The sequence below is a fragment of the Mus musculus genome, chromosome 1, assembly GCF_000001635.26.
Source record: "Mus musculus strain C57BL/6J chromosome 1, GRCm38.p6 C57BL/6J".
NCBI lineage: Eukaryota > Metazoa > Chordata > Mammalia > Rodentia > Muridae > Mus > Mus musculus.
In genome coordinates, this window is record NC_000067.6 from 78,160,022 (window position 1) to 78,172,098 (window position 12,077).

At 43.0% G+C, this 12,077-nt stretch overlaps 1 protein-coding gene across 2 annotated transcripts in view, besides 1 other annotated feature; it reads right to left on the reverse strand.

Annotated features, from left to right (window-relative positions):
• The window catches only part of Pax3 (paired box 3), a 95,870-nt gene that overhangs the window by 58,755 nt on the left and 25,038 nt on the right, over nucleotides 1-12,077 (reverse strand). The window lies entirely within an intron of this gene.
• Nucleotides 7,414-8,373: an enhancer, noted in NCBI's record as "ECR2". NCBI's record gives its function as "enhancer in neural crest" and the evidence as "EXISTENCE:transgenic organism evidence [ECO:0001131][PMID:20045680]".

Consider the following 12,077-nt stretch of genomic DNA (forward strand, 5'->3'; position numbering starts at 1 on the left):
ACATTCCCAATTTGGAAGATAATTTTATTAATTTTGTAAATGATAGAAATATATTCATTTTACCAGCATTCAAAATTCAAAGATTCCCAAACTCCTTGGCAGCAAAATAACACACCTTTCTAAAAGTGAACTGTGGGACCAGTTTGATGGATCAGCAGGTAAAGACGCTTGCCACCAAGCCTGATGACATGAGTTTGATCCCAGGAATCCCAGATAGTAGGAGACAACCAACTCTGGCAAGTTGTCCTCTGAACTCCACAAGTGTACTATAGCATGACTGGGCCCCTCCCCCACCCAAAGCACTTAATTAATTAAATGTTTTAAAAAATTGAATATACCGTGGACAGGGGCTCAGTAGCAAGCCTTTGCGTAAAGACCTTTTGTAAACACAAACAACTAACTCTAAACATACAGGATAAGGAAGAGCACTAGAATAGCTAACAACCATTTTGGAAAAAGATGAATATAGGGGTGGAAAGATGGCTCAGTTAGGAAAAATTTGCAGCACAAACGAGAGGACCTTAGTCCATCTGCAGAACTCATGTAAAAAGCAATAATAATAATAATAATAATGTGGATATAATTCTTAAGGAAAAATAATAGAGATTCTCTGGCTTCCACAGGCATTCACACACACACACACACACACACACACACACACACACACACACACACTTTTCAACCGAAAATAAACTTAGAAGAGTCATACTTCCAGAGGCAGACAAAATAGAGCCCAGAGCTCAGAGGCAAACTCACACAAGCAAGGCTGGCTGCTGTGGACAGAAGTGCAAAGATAAAGCTATGAAGTCAGAAAAGCACTTTCTATACATGGTGTTGGGACAGTTAGGCAGCTACACACAAAAACACATAGCCAGAGTCTGCCTGCAGCCTAACTGCACAGAGCAGTCAACTGCAGTGTGTCACAGGCCTGGAATCTGTGTCCTTCAGAGCCAGGACCAGAAAAAAAAACTGCTTAGACACATAAAACCGCAGGCCACAAGTCAAAAGTCAACAAGTTAGACTTTATCAGAATGCAAGTTGAATTCGTTTTCTAAATTTTAATGATTATTATTATCTATGCACAGTAATGGGTGGGGGAGTGCCACAAAACCTGTGTGCTGGTCAGAGGATATGGATAAAAGCCAGGTTAGCAAGCATCTTTACCCACTGGGCCATCTTTCCAGCCTTTGAATTCATTTTCTGTTCAAAGAATGTAAACTCAAGGTAGAGACTAAAAGCAAACATTTTTAGGGCACATATCTAATGAAGAACTTGTAGCAAGAACACAAGAATTCCCAGACCATAACAGTACAGAAAGTTTTTAAATGAACAAAAGATCTGGCCACAACAGGGCAAAGCTGTAACCCCAGCACTTGAAAGGCAGAGACTAGAGGGTCAGGAGTTCAAGGTCAGCCTTGGTCATATAGTGAATTTGACGCCAGCATAGGTACCATGAGACTGTGTCTCAACAAGAAAAACAAAAGCAAAACAAAAAACAAAAAAAAAAGGCAAAAACATTGAAGAGAGGCTTCACCAAAGAAAATGCAGGTGAGGGCAGAACAGTATGAGAAATGCTTTGTGTTGGGACTTCTTGGGACCATGAACGACGACAGCTATCCACTACCATGTGCATGTCAGACTGGTTACCATTAAAACTATTGAGAAGAGCAGGCATTGGTGCACTGTGAGCTTCTGGCTCTCTCCTGTGTTGGTAATAAAAGGAATGGCCAAACTAGCTTTTTTAAAAAAAAAAAGTCACACGTTTTTAACAGTTAACATGTGACTCGAGGCTTTTGCTCCTAAGAAGTTAATTCACATAGAACCTCCACATAGATGTGCATGGTGACTTTACTCACAATGACCCCAGACTGGAGATAACTCACATGTGCCTTATCTGGTCAAGGAAGAGACGGGCTGGGGCACAGCCCCATTGCACAGCATGCTAGCCAGTGATGAGAATAGTAGTGTGTTCAAAGAGATAATGACGCAGACAAATCTCAAGGCAGTGATACTGAGGAATGGAAGTCAGTCTCAGAAAGTTCTATGTGCTATGACTTAGTTCATCCCATACTCTTACAACAAAATGACTCTATCGGAGAACAGGAAAACCATTCCCCAGAGGTAAGGACAGAAGGAGGATGCAATGTAATTGAACTTTCCTCTGGCTGTTCTGATTGTGACAGTGGCCCCTGTAATTCTTATATATTAAGGTTTTAAAAATATGTGTATACACGTACATGTTCATAGCAACAATATTCACAGTAACCCAAAAGTAGACATAGCACAAATGTTCAACAACAGATGAATGGATGAACAATTTAGAATCTATAAATACCATCCAATGGAGTAGTAGCACTCAGCCATAAAAAATGATGGACTGATCCAGCCCCCACATGAGGGAAGGCCTGAAAGATCACCTGAGATGGTCAGGAGGGTCACATACTGTCAGTTCTATTTCTGTCAGATCATCAGGGTAGTTACATTCATAAGACCAAACACAGACAGAAGCAACTGGGAAACAACTGATTTAATGGTGCAAGGTTTTGTTTTAGAGCAACAAAAATATTTCAGACAGGTAGAACGTATGGTATACAGTACCATGAATGAACAAAATGCCTAGAAATTGTTTAGTGTTTTGTTTTGTATTTTTGAGACACGGTCTTGTGATCCAGTCCGATCTCAAATGCATAATCCCCCTGCCTCCACCTCTTCGGTGCTGAGCTTGCTGGCATATGCCACCACTCATGGTTTATGCAGAGCTGGAGACTGAACCCAGGGCGATGTTAATACCAGACAAGCCCCCTCTTACCCTATCTGAGCCCCCAGTTAGTCCCTTTCAGATGCCTGATGTTATACGAACTTCATCATAACACAATACAATCCAAAAGGTCAGATTCACTATGGTCATCTCAGATGGTCAATTTAAAGTCATGAGAAAACATTACTTAACAAGAAAAATTACTAAGTCTGTGACCCCGTGACCAGATTAGCATCTTGAACAAAGCACAAGACAAGGATGGAAGTTAAGTTGCACAATTCCAAGGAACCTCCCACCCCCCAAAAAGTTCACAGTCTCCCTACAGTCCCAATTTTTAAAGATAAAAAAAAAAAAATAAGCCTAGTAGTGTGGTCCTGTGACGCAAGCTACCTTAGAGGCCAAAATCCTAGAGGCTAGCCTGGGCTACAGTAAGGCTAGAGAGGGAGCTAGGATGGTAGAGCATTTCCCTGACACTTGAGGGGTCCTGAGTTCAATCTCCAGCAGTGTAAACTATAAATTAAATTGTACCTGAGGATGCTTACGAGTTTTAGTTTTTTTTCAAACAGCACTTGCTTAATTACAAACATTTAAAGTTATAAACCGAGTTTCTTTTTTTAAAGTGTGTTATAGAATGCATCACAGACCAGAACACAGTCCAAAGGTGTTTTGGGACTGATTTTGGAGCTTATTTTGCCTGGGAAGGTTAAGAAACCTGAGGCCAAGGGTGTCCTTGCTTTTCTGTGTTTCCCATATAGACCAGGGCTCCACAGTTCTGTGACCCACGATCTCCCTCGGCCTGTGTTGCCTTTCCCCCTTCGACTCTCTCGGACTAGTTAAGTCCTGACCATTCTCTTCTTGAGCTGAAGTCTGAGATCTCATTTCCATTGGAGTGGAGGTGAGGGAGAGTTTGCCCTGCTCTCCCATGATGCCTCGGGCTCTAAAAGTCCTGAACCACAGAAGCTGCCATGAGATGTTCATGTGATTGCTGTTCCCTCGGGGCTACGGGCCCTAGAAGGGACACTAAGCCCATTCATCCTTATTCTCTCTGGTAACTGACATGGTGCCGGCTTTCAGGACTTCCAGTGGGTCCACCGGCTCTCCTGCACCTTTATTAACACGGTGGGTGCTGACATCTGGGCCCCGTCTCTCCCTGACACAGGACTTCCACTATCATTGTTTTAACCTAAACCCTGAATCCCTAGGTTCTAGGCTGTCTCTGCAGTTCTAAGTTAGCCTGTTGTGTGCCCCCGATACTCGCCTTCAAGATGCTGAATGTTACAATGCTCGGCAAATGAAACTCCAAATAGCCCCAAATGGAGCTGAAGATTAGAGCCACTAGAATACACACAGACTCTAACACAGCAACTAGAACTTTTCATTAAGGCCTATGAGAAAAACATACTCAACAAACAAACCAAGTCACTCATCAGAACTTGCTTCAGTAAGGCAGGCAAGAGCAACCTCAAAGTGCTGGGGACAGCTCACGGGAGACCCAAGGGTTATTTCTTTGTCTAGAAGCCAGTAAGCTTTTGGGGGGACTCTAAAATTAATATAACTTACAAATACAAACCAAGTTCAAAAAGTGAGTATTTGGGGCCTGCAAGACGGTACCGCAGAAAAACAGGCTTGCCACCAAACCCAAGAACTCACGTAGTGGAAAGGAAGAACTGATTGCCAGAAGTTGTCCTCTGACCTCCACATATACACCAATGCATACACACAGCACACACATACACATTCATATTTGTAATTCTCTCTCTTTCATTTGCTCTCATTCCCTCCCTCCATCCATTCTCTCCCATATTCCTAAAAGAGAAAGAATGAAAATTGAGTATTTGTTTACCATGGGCGAAAAAGCACACTAAATTATCTCAGCTGCTCTTGTGCCGGTGAGACAAACTATCAGGGATGCTCACTCTGAAATTCATACTGCCTTCTCGCCCCATCTAGAACACTCCACAACACCAAGCAAACTCTCAGCACTCTTAGGGGTTCACATGTTCAAGAGACCCCAAATTGAAGCTTTATTAGCTTCCTGAGAGATCCACACACCTCTGACACCTTTCCCTATAAGGTTATCCTGGTGTTACTGAGCAGTTCTCCATGGTCCTGTGAGCTTTCTCAGGGTCTTCTGCATAACTTTTCAGGCAAATGCCAATAATCGTGCCACTTCATAGACCAGCTGGAGAGGCTTCAAGTATACTCCCTTTAACAGTCCCTTTGAAGGACTTTCTTAATGCCAACTGTCCTCCCAGGAGCCACCAGGCAGCTCTACCATGTGACAGTGAGTGGTACATATTCTATAACCAGGCAAATCTGCCTTCTGCATCCCATCTCATGAAACCCTCCACTAGGTTTGACCATCAGCCTGTCTCATCTTCTGTTTCCTTGTCTGTGAACAAGAACCTGTGCTGTTACTGTTGTTACTTGGCACTAGCAGGGACCCAGACAAATCTAATAATAAACATATATCCAAGGGAGATGGGAGACAGAGAAAACCCTCTCCCACTCTGATTTGAGAGAACGGCTAAAACCATAAAATCCCAGGGACATACCGATTCAGAACTTTCTCACGTACTTCCGGTGAGCCATTAACAGGATGGGAGAATTGGCTTGCCTTGTTTAAAGCCCATGAAAACACATGACGTTGAACCTGTACATGGTACATGAACGCATGTGCAGGGACCATGGGTGTCCTCTATAAGCCAGATGCAGGTATTTTCCTCCCAAATTCACCAAAGCACAGACAGAACAAATAGCAAGACACTTTTTGGCCTCAGTCTCTCCTAAAGAGCCTTGGTCCTTTCAGACAACAGTTGGGGAAGGAGGCTAAGACACAACAGAGTACAGAAAGGAGCGGAGTGTTCTTAGATTTCCCTCCTTACAACAAAAGCTGTTGGTTTGTGCAGGGAAATAAGTAAGAAAAGAAATGAGGCGGGATAGTTGACAGTGACATCGGTTTGCAATTCACTCAGGAGGAGCAGAGGGAGACACCAGAAGCCACGCCATGGCTCCCACTTCGCTGCTTGCAACATGAACGGTGCGTGAGTATTTTCGGCATCCTGTGGTGCTGGGCACTTAGGATCTTTACGGATATTGTGATCCTCAGTCATCCTTTAAAATGGAGAGGAAGGGGTCACAGGAGGACAGGACGGTTGGAAGTGTAGCTCAGTGAAAGAATGCTTGCCTGACATGCTCACGGCCCTGGCTCTAACCCCCCAGGCACTGCTGGGGGTTGGGGGGTGAGGTAGGGTAGGAGAAGTAAAAGAAGAGACCATCAAATTGAGCTATGTGATTTTAAAACACAAATAGAAGAAATGTTCTAAATTACTGTCTTAAAAATAGGCAGGATGGTAGTGGCACACGCCTTTAAAGTCCCAGCACTCGGAAGGCAGAGGCAGGTGGAGCTCTGTGAGTTCGAGGCCAGCCTGGCCTACAATAGTAAGTTCCAAGATAGCCAGGGCTACATACTGACTATCTCAATCAGTCAATCAATCAATCAGTGTGTTCTTCTAAGCATGGAGGTTTCCATGCCCAGTAACGATAAAGCTACCCCAGCTTAGCCGGTGTCTAGCAGCTGAATTTCCCCTTATATTATACCTTATTGTTCAGCATCTCTTAGTCCTCGGGCTATTTTGTGCTACTTTTCTTCCCAAGACAGGGAAGGGAGCTTTCTGTGCTGCACAGTTGATTCCTGGCGGGTTCCACAGCTCCAGGTCTGTTCAGTGTTACAACGATGACCGGACTTTCTGGTATTGATCCTCATTTGTGCTGTACAGCGCACGCACAGAAAGATCATTCATTGGCCAGTCCTACCAAGCAGCTGAACTATAAAAGTTGTGTAGACTTGTTCCCATTATTTTGTAGTCAATGTACACTGAATGCCCCTAAAATTGGGAATATTTTGTTTAAAAAAAAAAGAGGAACATTTCAAACTCTTGCATAAGGTAGGTGGGTGAACCCGCAGACTATCAGGTTATATATACTTCAGTAACAGACTCTTTTTTTTTTTTTTTTTTTTTTTTTACAAAGACAGGGACTTTCATATTAATAGCTACTTTCTGGTATAGCCTGTGAAAAGCCGCATAACAGATCCTTCTGTTCTATTACTGTCCCTCCATACAAAACCCATTAAGTATATATGTGACATCAAACAGCCACCCCAAGAGCCAAGCTTCAAGGCTGCAGAGGCTGCAGGGGCCTCTAGAAAACAAAACAAAAACCACTGCAGTTTGCAATTATAGAAACACACTCGACTTATCTGCAGACATTTGTAAGGACACTCCAGTTTTTGCCTCTGTCTTACACGTACATCCCTGGGGAAGTCTGGAAATCATTTTTTTGAAACTCTTTTGGCTCACAATTTCAAGGCAGTGTTGGGTGTGTGCTGTTCTTTTGTTTGTTATAATGACCAATAAAAGTGGAATGCAAAAAACATCCACCCTAGCCCTACTAATAGAAGCCAATCAGACCTCAGTCAGAGGTCCAGCCTCCTTCCTCCCCACCCCCATCTCTAGGGTCCCATATGCAACCTGCTCACTTGCTAGAAGTCCTTTCCAGCTGCCTGTCCCCAAAGCCAGGCACAGTGAGCAAAGCTCAGAATTGAGTCTCCAACTTCACTCCACATCTCTTTGCCACTGTGGCAGAAAGGATGGGTGTATTCACCTAGTCCATTTGATGATTGGAACATTGCTTTTTTTTTTTTTTTGAAAGAACTTTTCTTGATGGGCAAATGTGTTTGTCTTTAAGGATTGTTCTAGCAGACTCTGTGCACATTTCAGCCAGCTCCAGATGAAATGAGTTAAGCTCTTCCCCGGCCTGCTAACGTTTGAATGTGCCATCCTCAGACCTATGACTAGGGACTTCAATGCCTCCTCGGCCTCGGCGCCCTCCCACCCCCTCCCACTCCTTTATGTATATATGTTGCATAATTATAGAGCGGTGGGTATTTATCACCTCTTCTGGGCAGTAAGCAGAAAGACACACAATGCCATTACTTCCAGCTACTGCTTTTCCCAAGATAATTAGGTAACGCAGTGGAAGGAGGCTCGGAAGCCTAAGGCTGTTCAAGTTAAGTGATTGACACGGCTCTGTCTGGCTGCTCTATTAACTGTTTCATTTTGTTGCTATTTGCAGTTTGCTTGGCTAATACTCCGAACAAATACAGACTGTTTCTTTAGCCCCTTTTTTCTCTTTGACCTTCTCCTGCCCATTTTCTTTGACTCTCTTCAAACTGCCTTGAAAAGGGCCTGTTGAATGCGCAGTCCATCAGAGGCCCAGGTCCGTCCCTACCCTTGCCCTGAATGCCTTACTTCAAAGATGGGCCGCATTCTTTAATTGGCCTTTGAATTAATATCAAAGGGTCACAATGCGAGTGCCAAAAGAGAAAGGGGCTTTAATGAAGCAAAGAACCGCCATTCACTTGCAGATAAGCACGTTTTTATGCCTGAATGGTCTCCACCGCTAAAGGCTTGGCGAAGGGCAGACTGAGAGGATTTCTCCTTAAGTAGTGATTAGTTCAAACAAACAAGAGTAAACACATTTTTTAAAAAGTCTACAAACAGAGACAACATAAAATAAATAAGAAGCCGAAATCTCAAATAGCACATCCCCTCTCACCGATTCATTCAAAAATGAAAGAATGAATGAGAGAGAGAGAAGGAGGGGGGCTACAATTCATTAGCAAATCCACCCACCATTTTTAATCCCTTATATCAACATAGAAATTTAAAAAAAAAAACAGCCCTGAAAGCTGAGAATAACACAGAAGGAAATATTATGACTTTAAAAATCTTGAGGAAATATAATTTTTTATAACACATATCCTAAAGTTCGAGATATAGTGACTTTTGCTATGAGCAGTTGTGGCTAAATTATTCACACTTGATTCTTTTATACAGAGAATTAATTTGAGCCTAAAATACTAAAATATATTTCCATCCATCATCTATCTGTCTATCTATACTACCTATCTATCTAACTAATCTATGTATGGGGCCCATATTTTCTGTTTCTTCCAAAGAAATGAGTGGTTAGTGGTCACTGTCGTCCTTGTCCCCTGGTAACAATGTAGTTGCAATTGTGTGATGTATGCACAAACCCACAGCACCAGAGGTCAATGTAAGGTAAAATTCAGCTCAAATCATCATGATTACAGAGTGAAATCGTAAGCCAGGCTTCCCCTCCCCCATTCTCCTTCTAAAGGCATTGGTGACTAAGGAAAGAATCCAGTCTCGGGGAATTATCATCTCAGCCACAGCTTGGACCAGCATCCTGTAAACCCAGCTACACTCAACTTGGCCTCTTGTAGACATAACACTGAGACTGACCAAGGCCTAGGACCTTTGTCCCTTTCCTGGATATCTTAGAAAAAGAGTTTATGTGACTCTCAATGATACACAAGGAAGGACCTTGTTTCGATGCTTCAATCCAGTCCCAGAAGTATATTGCCAATTTTAAAGTCTGGCACACCAGCTTGCCAGTTTTATGCTAAAGGAGAGAAGAGAGAAAGAGAGAGAGAGAACTTCCTTATCTTAGGAGAAATCAAAGACATTTCTTCCTCAGTGGCTCTATTTTCCATGAGCTTGTCCATCTGCTTCAGAGTTGCCAAAATGGAGAAAGAAAGGACAGCAACTAAATGTGAGGGAGTCAGCCAATCTGCTTAAGTCTCCAACTTTATCCCAAGAAACTCCTTCCTGCCCTGCTGGGTCTTCCAATCTTTTGACATGAGCCAACAGGCATCAAAACAATGTACAAATCAAAAGACTTATTTTGCCCAAATCTAGACTCTCAGAAGCTATTTCTCCCATCCCAGTGTTCTGCCCGCTATACACCAGTGTACTGCTTTGAAATAGGGTACTGCCAGCCCCAGCTACAAGGTCCCATCTGTACAGGAGACAGAATTAGTTCAGTGTATTTTGAACGGACTAGGGGGAAAAGCTACTTAACCCTTGTTAAGCTGGACTTGGAGAAAGTATGAAGGGAAATCAGAGACCAGATCCTGTTTCCTAAAGGCCAAAAGAAACAGCAGATCCCAAGTAAATAGTAGGTCTCTGTTTGTTCGGAGTTTGTCACATGTCTGCCGTCACAAACACATCACGGTAATGTCTAAGGGCAGGGGAGAGAACACTGCCATCTCCACTCTTGGGGAGTCCAGCTCACAAAGGGCAGTGACTTTCCCCTGATCACAGAGTTAGTCAGAGCATGAAGTAGGTTAGAGCATGAAGTAGGTTAGTAGCTGGGTCTTAAGCCCAGCTATTACAGAGTCAGAGTTCCAGCTAACGCAGAAGTAAATGATGGCAAACTGGTATTCTGTGGTTTCTCTACCAAAATCCACAAGTGGCACAAATTCAAAAACACTGCAAATCCAATTTAATAAGACACACAAAAAGGTATCTGAACCACATATTTAATGCATGCGCAGAACACTATAGTCATGTATACATGAAATAGCCATTGGTGATAGGATTCTGGGCTCTACTGATTAGAACATACATCTGTCTGTCTAAGTACTTGCTTGTTCTTGTATTTTTATTTTTTTAAGATGGGGTCTCATGTAGCCCAGGCTGGCCTCAAATTCATAACGTAGGTAAGGATGACCTTGAACTCATGGTCGTCCTGCATTCACCTCCCAAGTGCTAGGATATCAATCATGTACCACCAAGCTGATTTGTTCAGTTCTGGAAACCAAACCCATGCACCCTGGCTAGGCAGGCACTTTACCAGCTGAGCTACATCCCTCAACCTTAGGCTCTGTATTTCTTAAAAGTGCCACAGCCGGTATCAAACATCATTTCGACTCTTTGAGTTGAGAAAAGTTTCACTTTAATTTGAAGTGCAGAAGAACGGGCCAATGCGGTTTGATGTCAGATGAAATAATGCTATTTAAAGTTTGTAAATCTGAATGGCCCACTCAGGGAAGCTACCCGAATAATCCATTTATTTCTGACATGGCCATCAATAAAATTGAAGGGCATTCCATATCTAAGCAAACTTTATTCTTCCAGAGGATGAATCATTCCTGGTGAAGATTGCATCTCCTCCAACTCGAAAGTGCGCTTCTGAAGCTGCATGGGAAATGACTTCTCCCCGAGGCTCAGCCTGCAAGCTGCAATCATGCAGCACGAACAGTCCTGACTTCACAAGCAGCTGCAGGAGTGAAAGACTTTCTGAGACTTCAATGTAAGCCTTGTCCAGACACCCGCTGGACCGCTCAGAATACAGACTTTGCTCTCTCCACATTCCTGGGTCTTAATCCAAGAGCCACTCACCTTGCGTGTGTGCACCCTAGCAGACAACACTGACCTGGGTTCTGATGAGATAGTTGGTTGAGATCTCCTGCATGCTGACTGCCCAGGGTTCGTTCTAGTTAGGATTCCGAGACACACTCTGAACAATCTCCCCAATTCCATTGCAAACAACAACAGAATTACCCTGGAATTTGAACACTCACAGATATTGGACTGCCTTGCTCCTTTTTAAATGTAAGGCTTCCTCCTCAAACCTTACCATCACTTCATCCAAGCACGAGATGGGTTGTCCCAGCCGGGATTAAGTGTTATGTCAACGAAAGAAAGACGCTTAAAGGGGCAGAAAACTGCAAGTCTCTCCGAAGCTCCGGGAGCAGGCATCCTGCTGTAGGCTTCAATGGACAACATTTGTTATGAAATAGTAAAAATTTGCATAATTTTGGGGAAGACTTTGTTTTCAAAGCCATTCTGTCTTTCACCTGCTCAGGCCTCTACCATGTATGGCTTTGGTTAACTTTTGTTGATGGAGGCTCATGTTTAACCAACTGTTTTTAATTTACAAATTAAACTTGTCAGAAGTAGAAATCCTTCCTTGGAACTATTCCAATATGTCAAGAATTAATTCTAATGAAAACGGCATTGCCTAAATGCAGGATGGCCAGCCACTTATTTTATTTACACAAAGTCCTTCTCAGTTTCTTTGATAAAAGCAGCTAAATCTTTTTCCTCTTTCATGTTTTGTCAGCACTTGATTCCTTTGTCCCTTGGCTATTTGCCTAGCTGTGGACAATAAGGAAGGAAGAATAGAAGCAGATTGTTGGAATGGCCCTCAATAAACCTAATTATGACATGTTGACTGCCTTCACCATGACATGGTCAGGGGACCCAGGCTTATTCAATTACCCTCGCCAGGTTTCTCTTTCAGACCTAAAGTTATCCTCTGACTGTTTGTATTTCTGAACAGTATTCATGTTCATTGTGAAAGAAAATCCCCTGGACTTGGAGGGGTTTTCAAGTTGATGCTGTTATTGTAGCTAATTTTTATTAACGGAATGATAACATGATAAAGA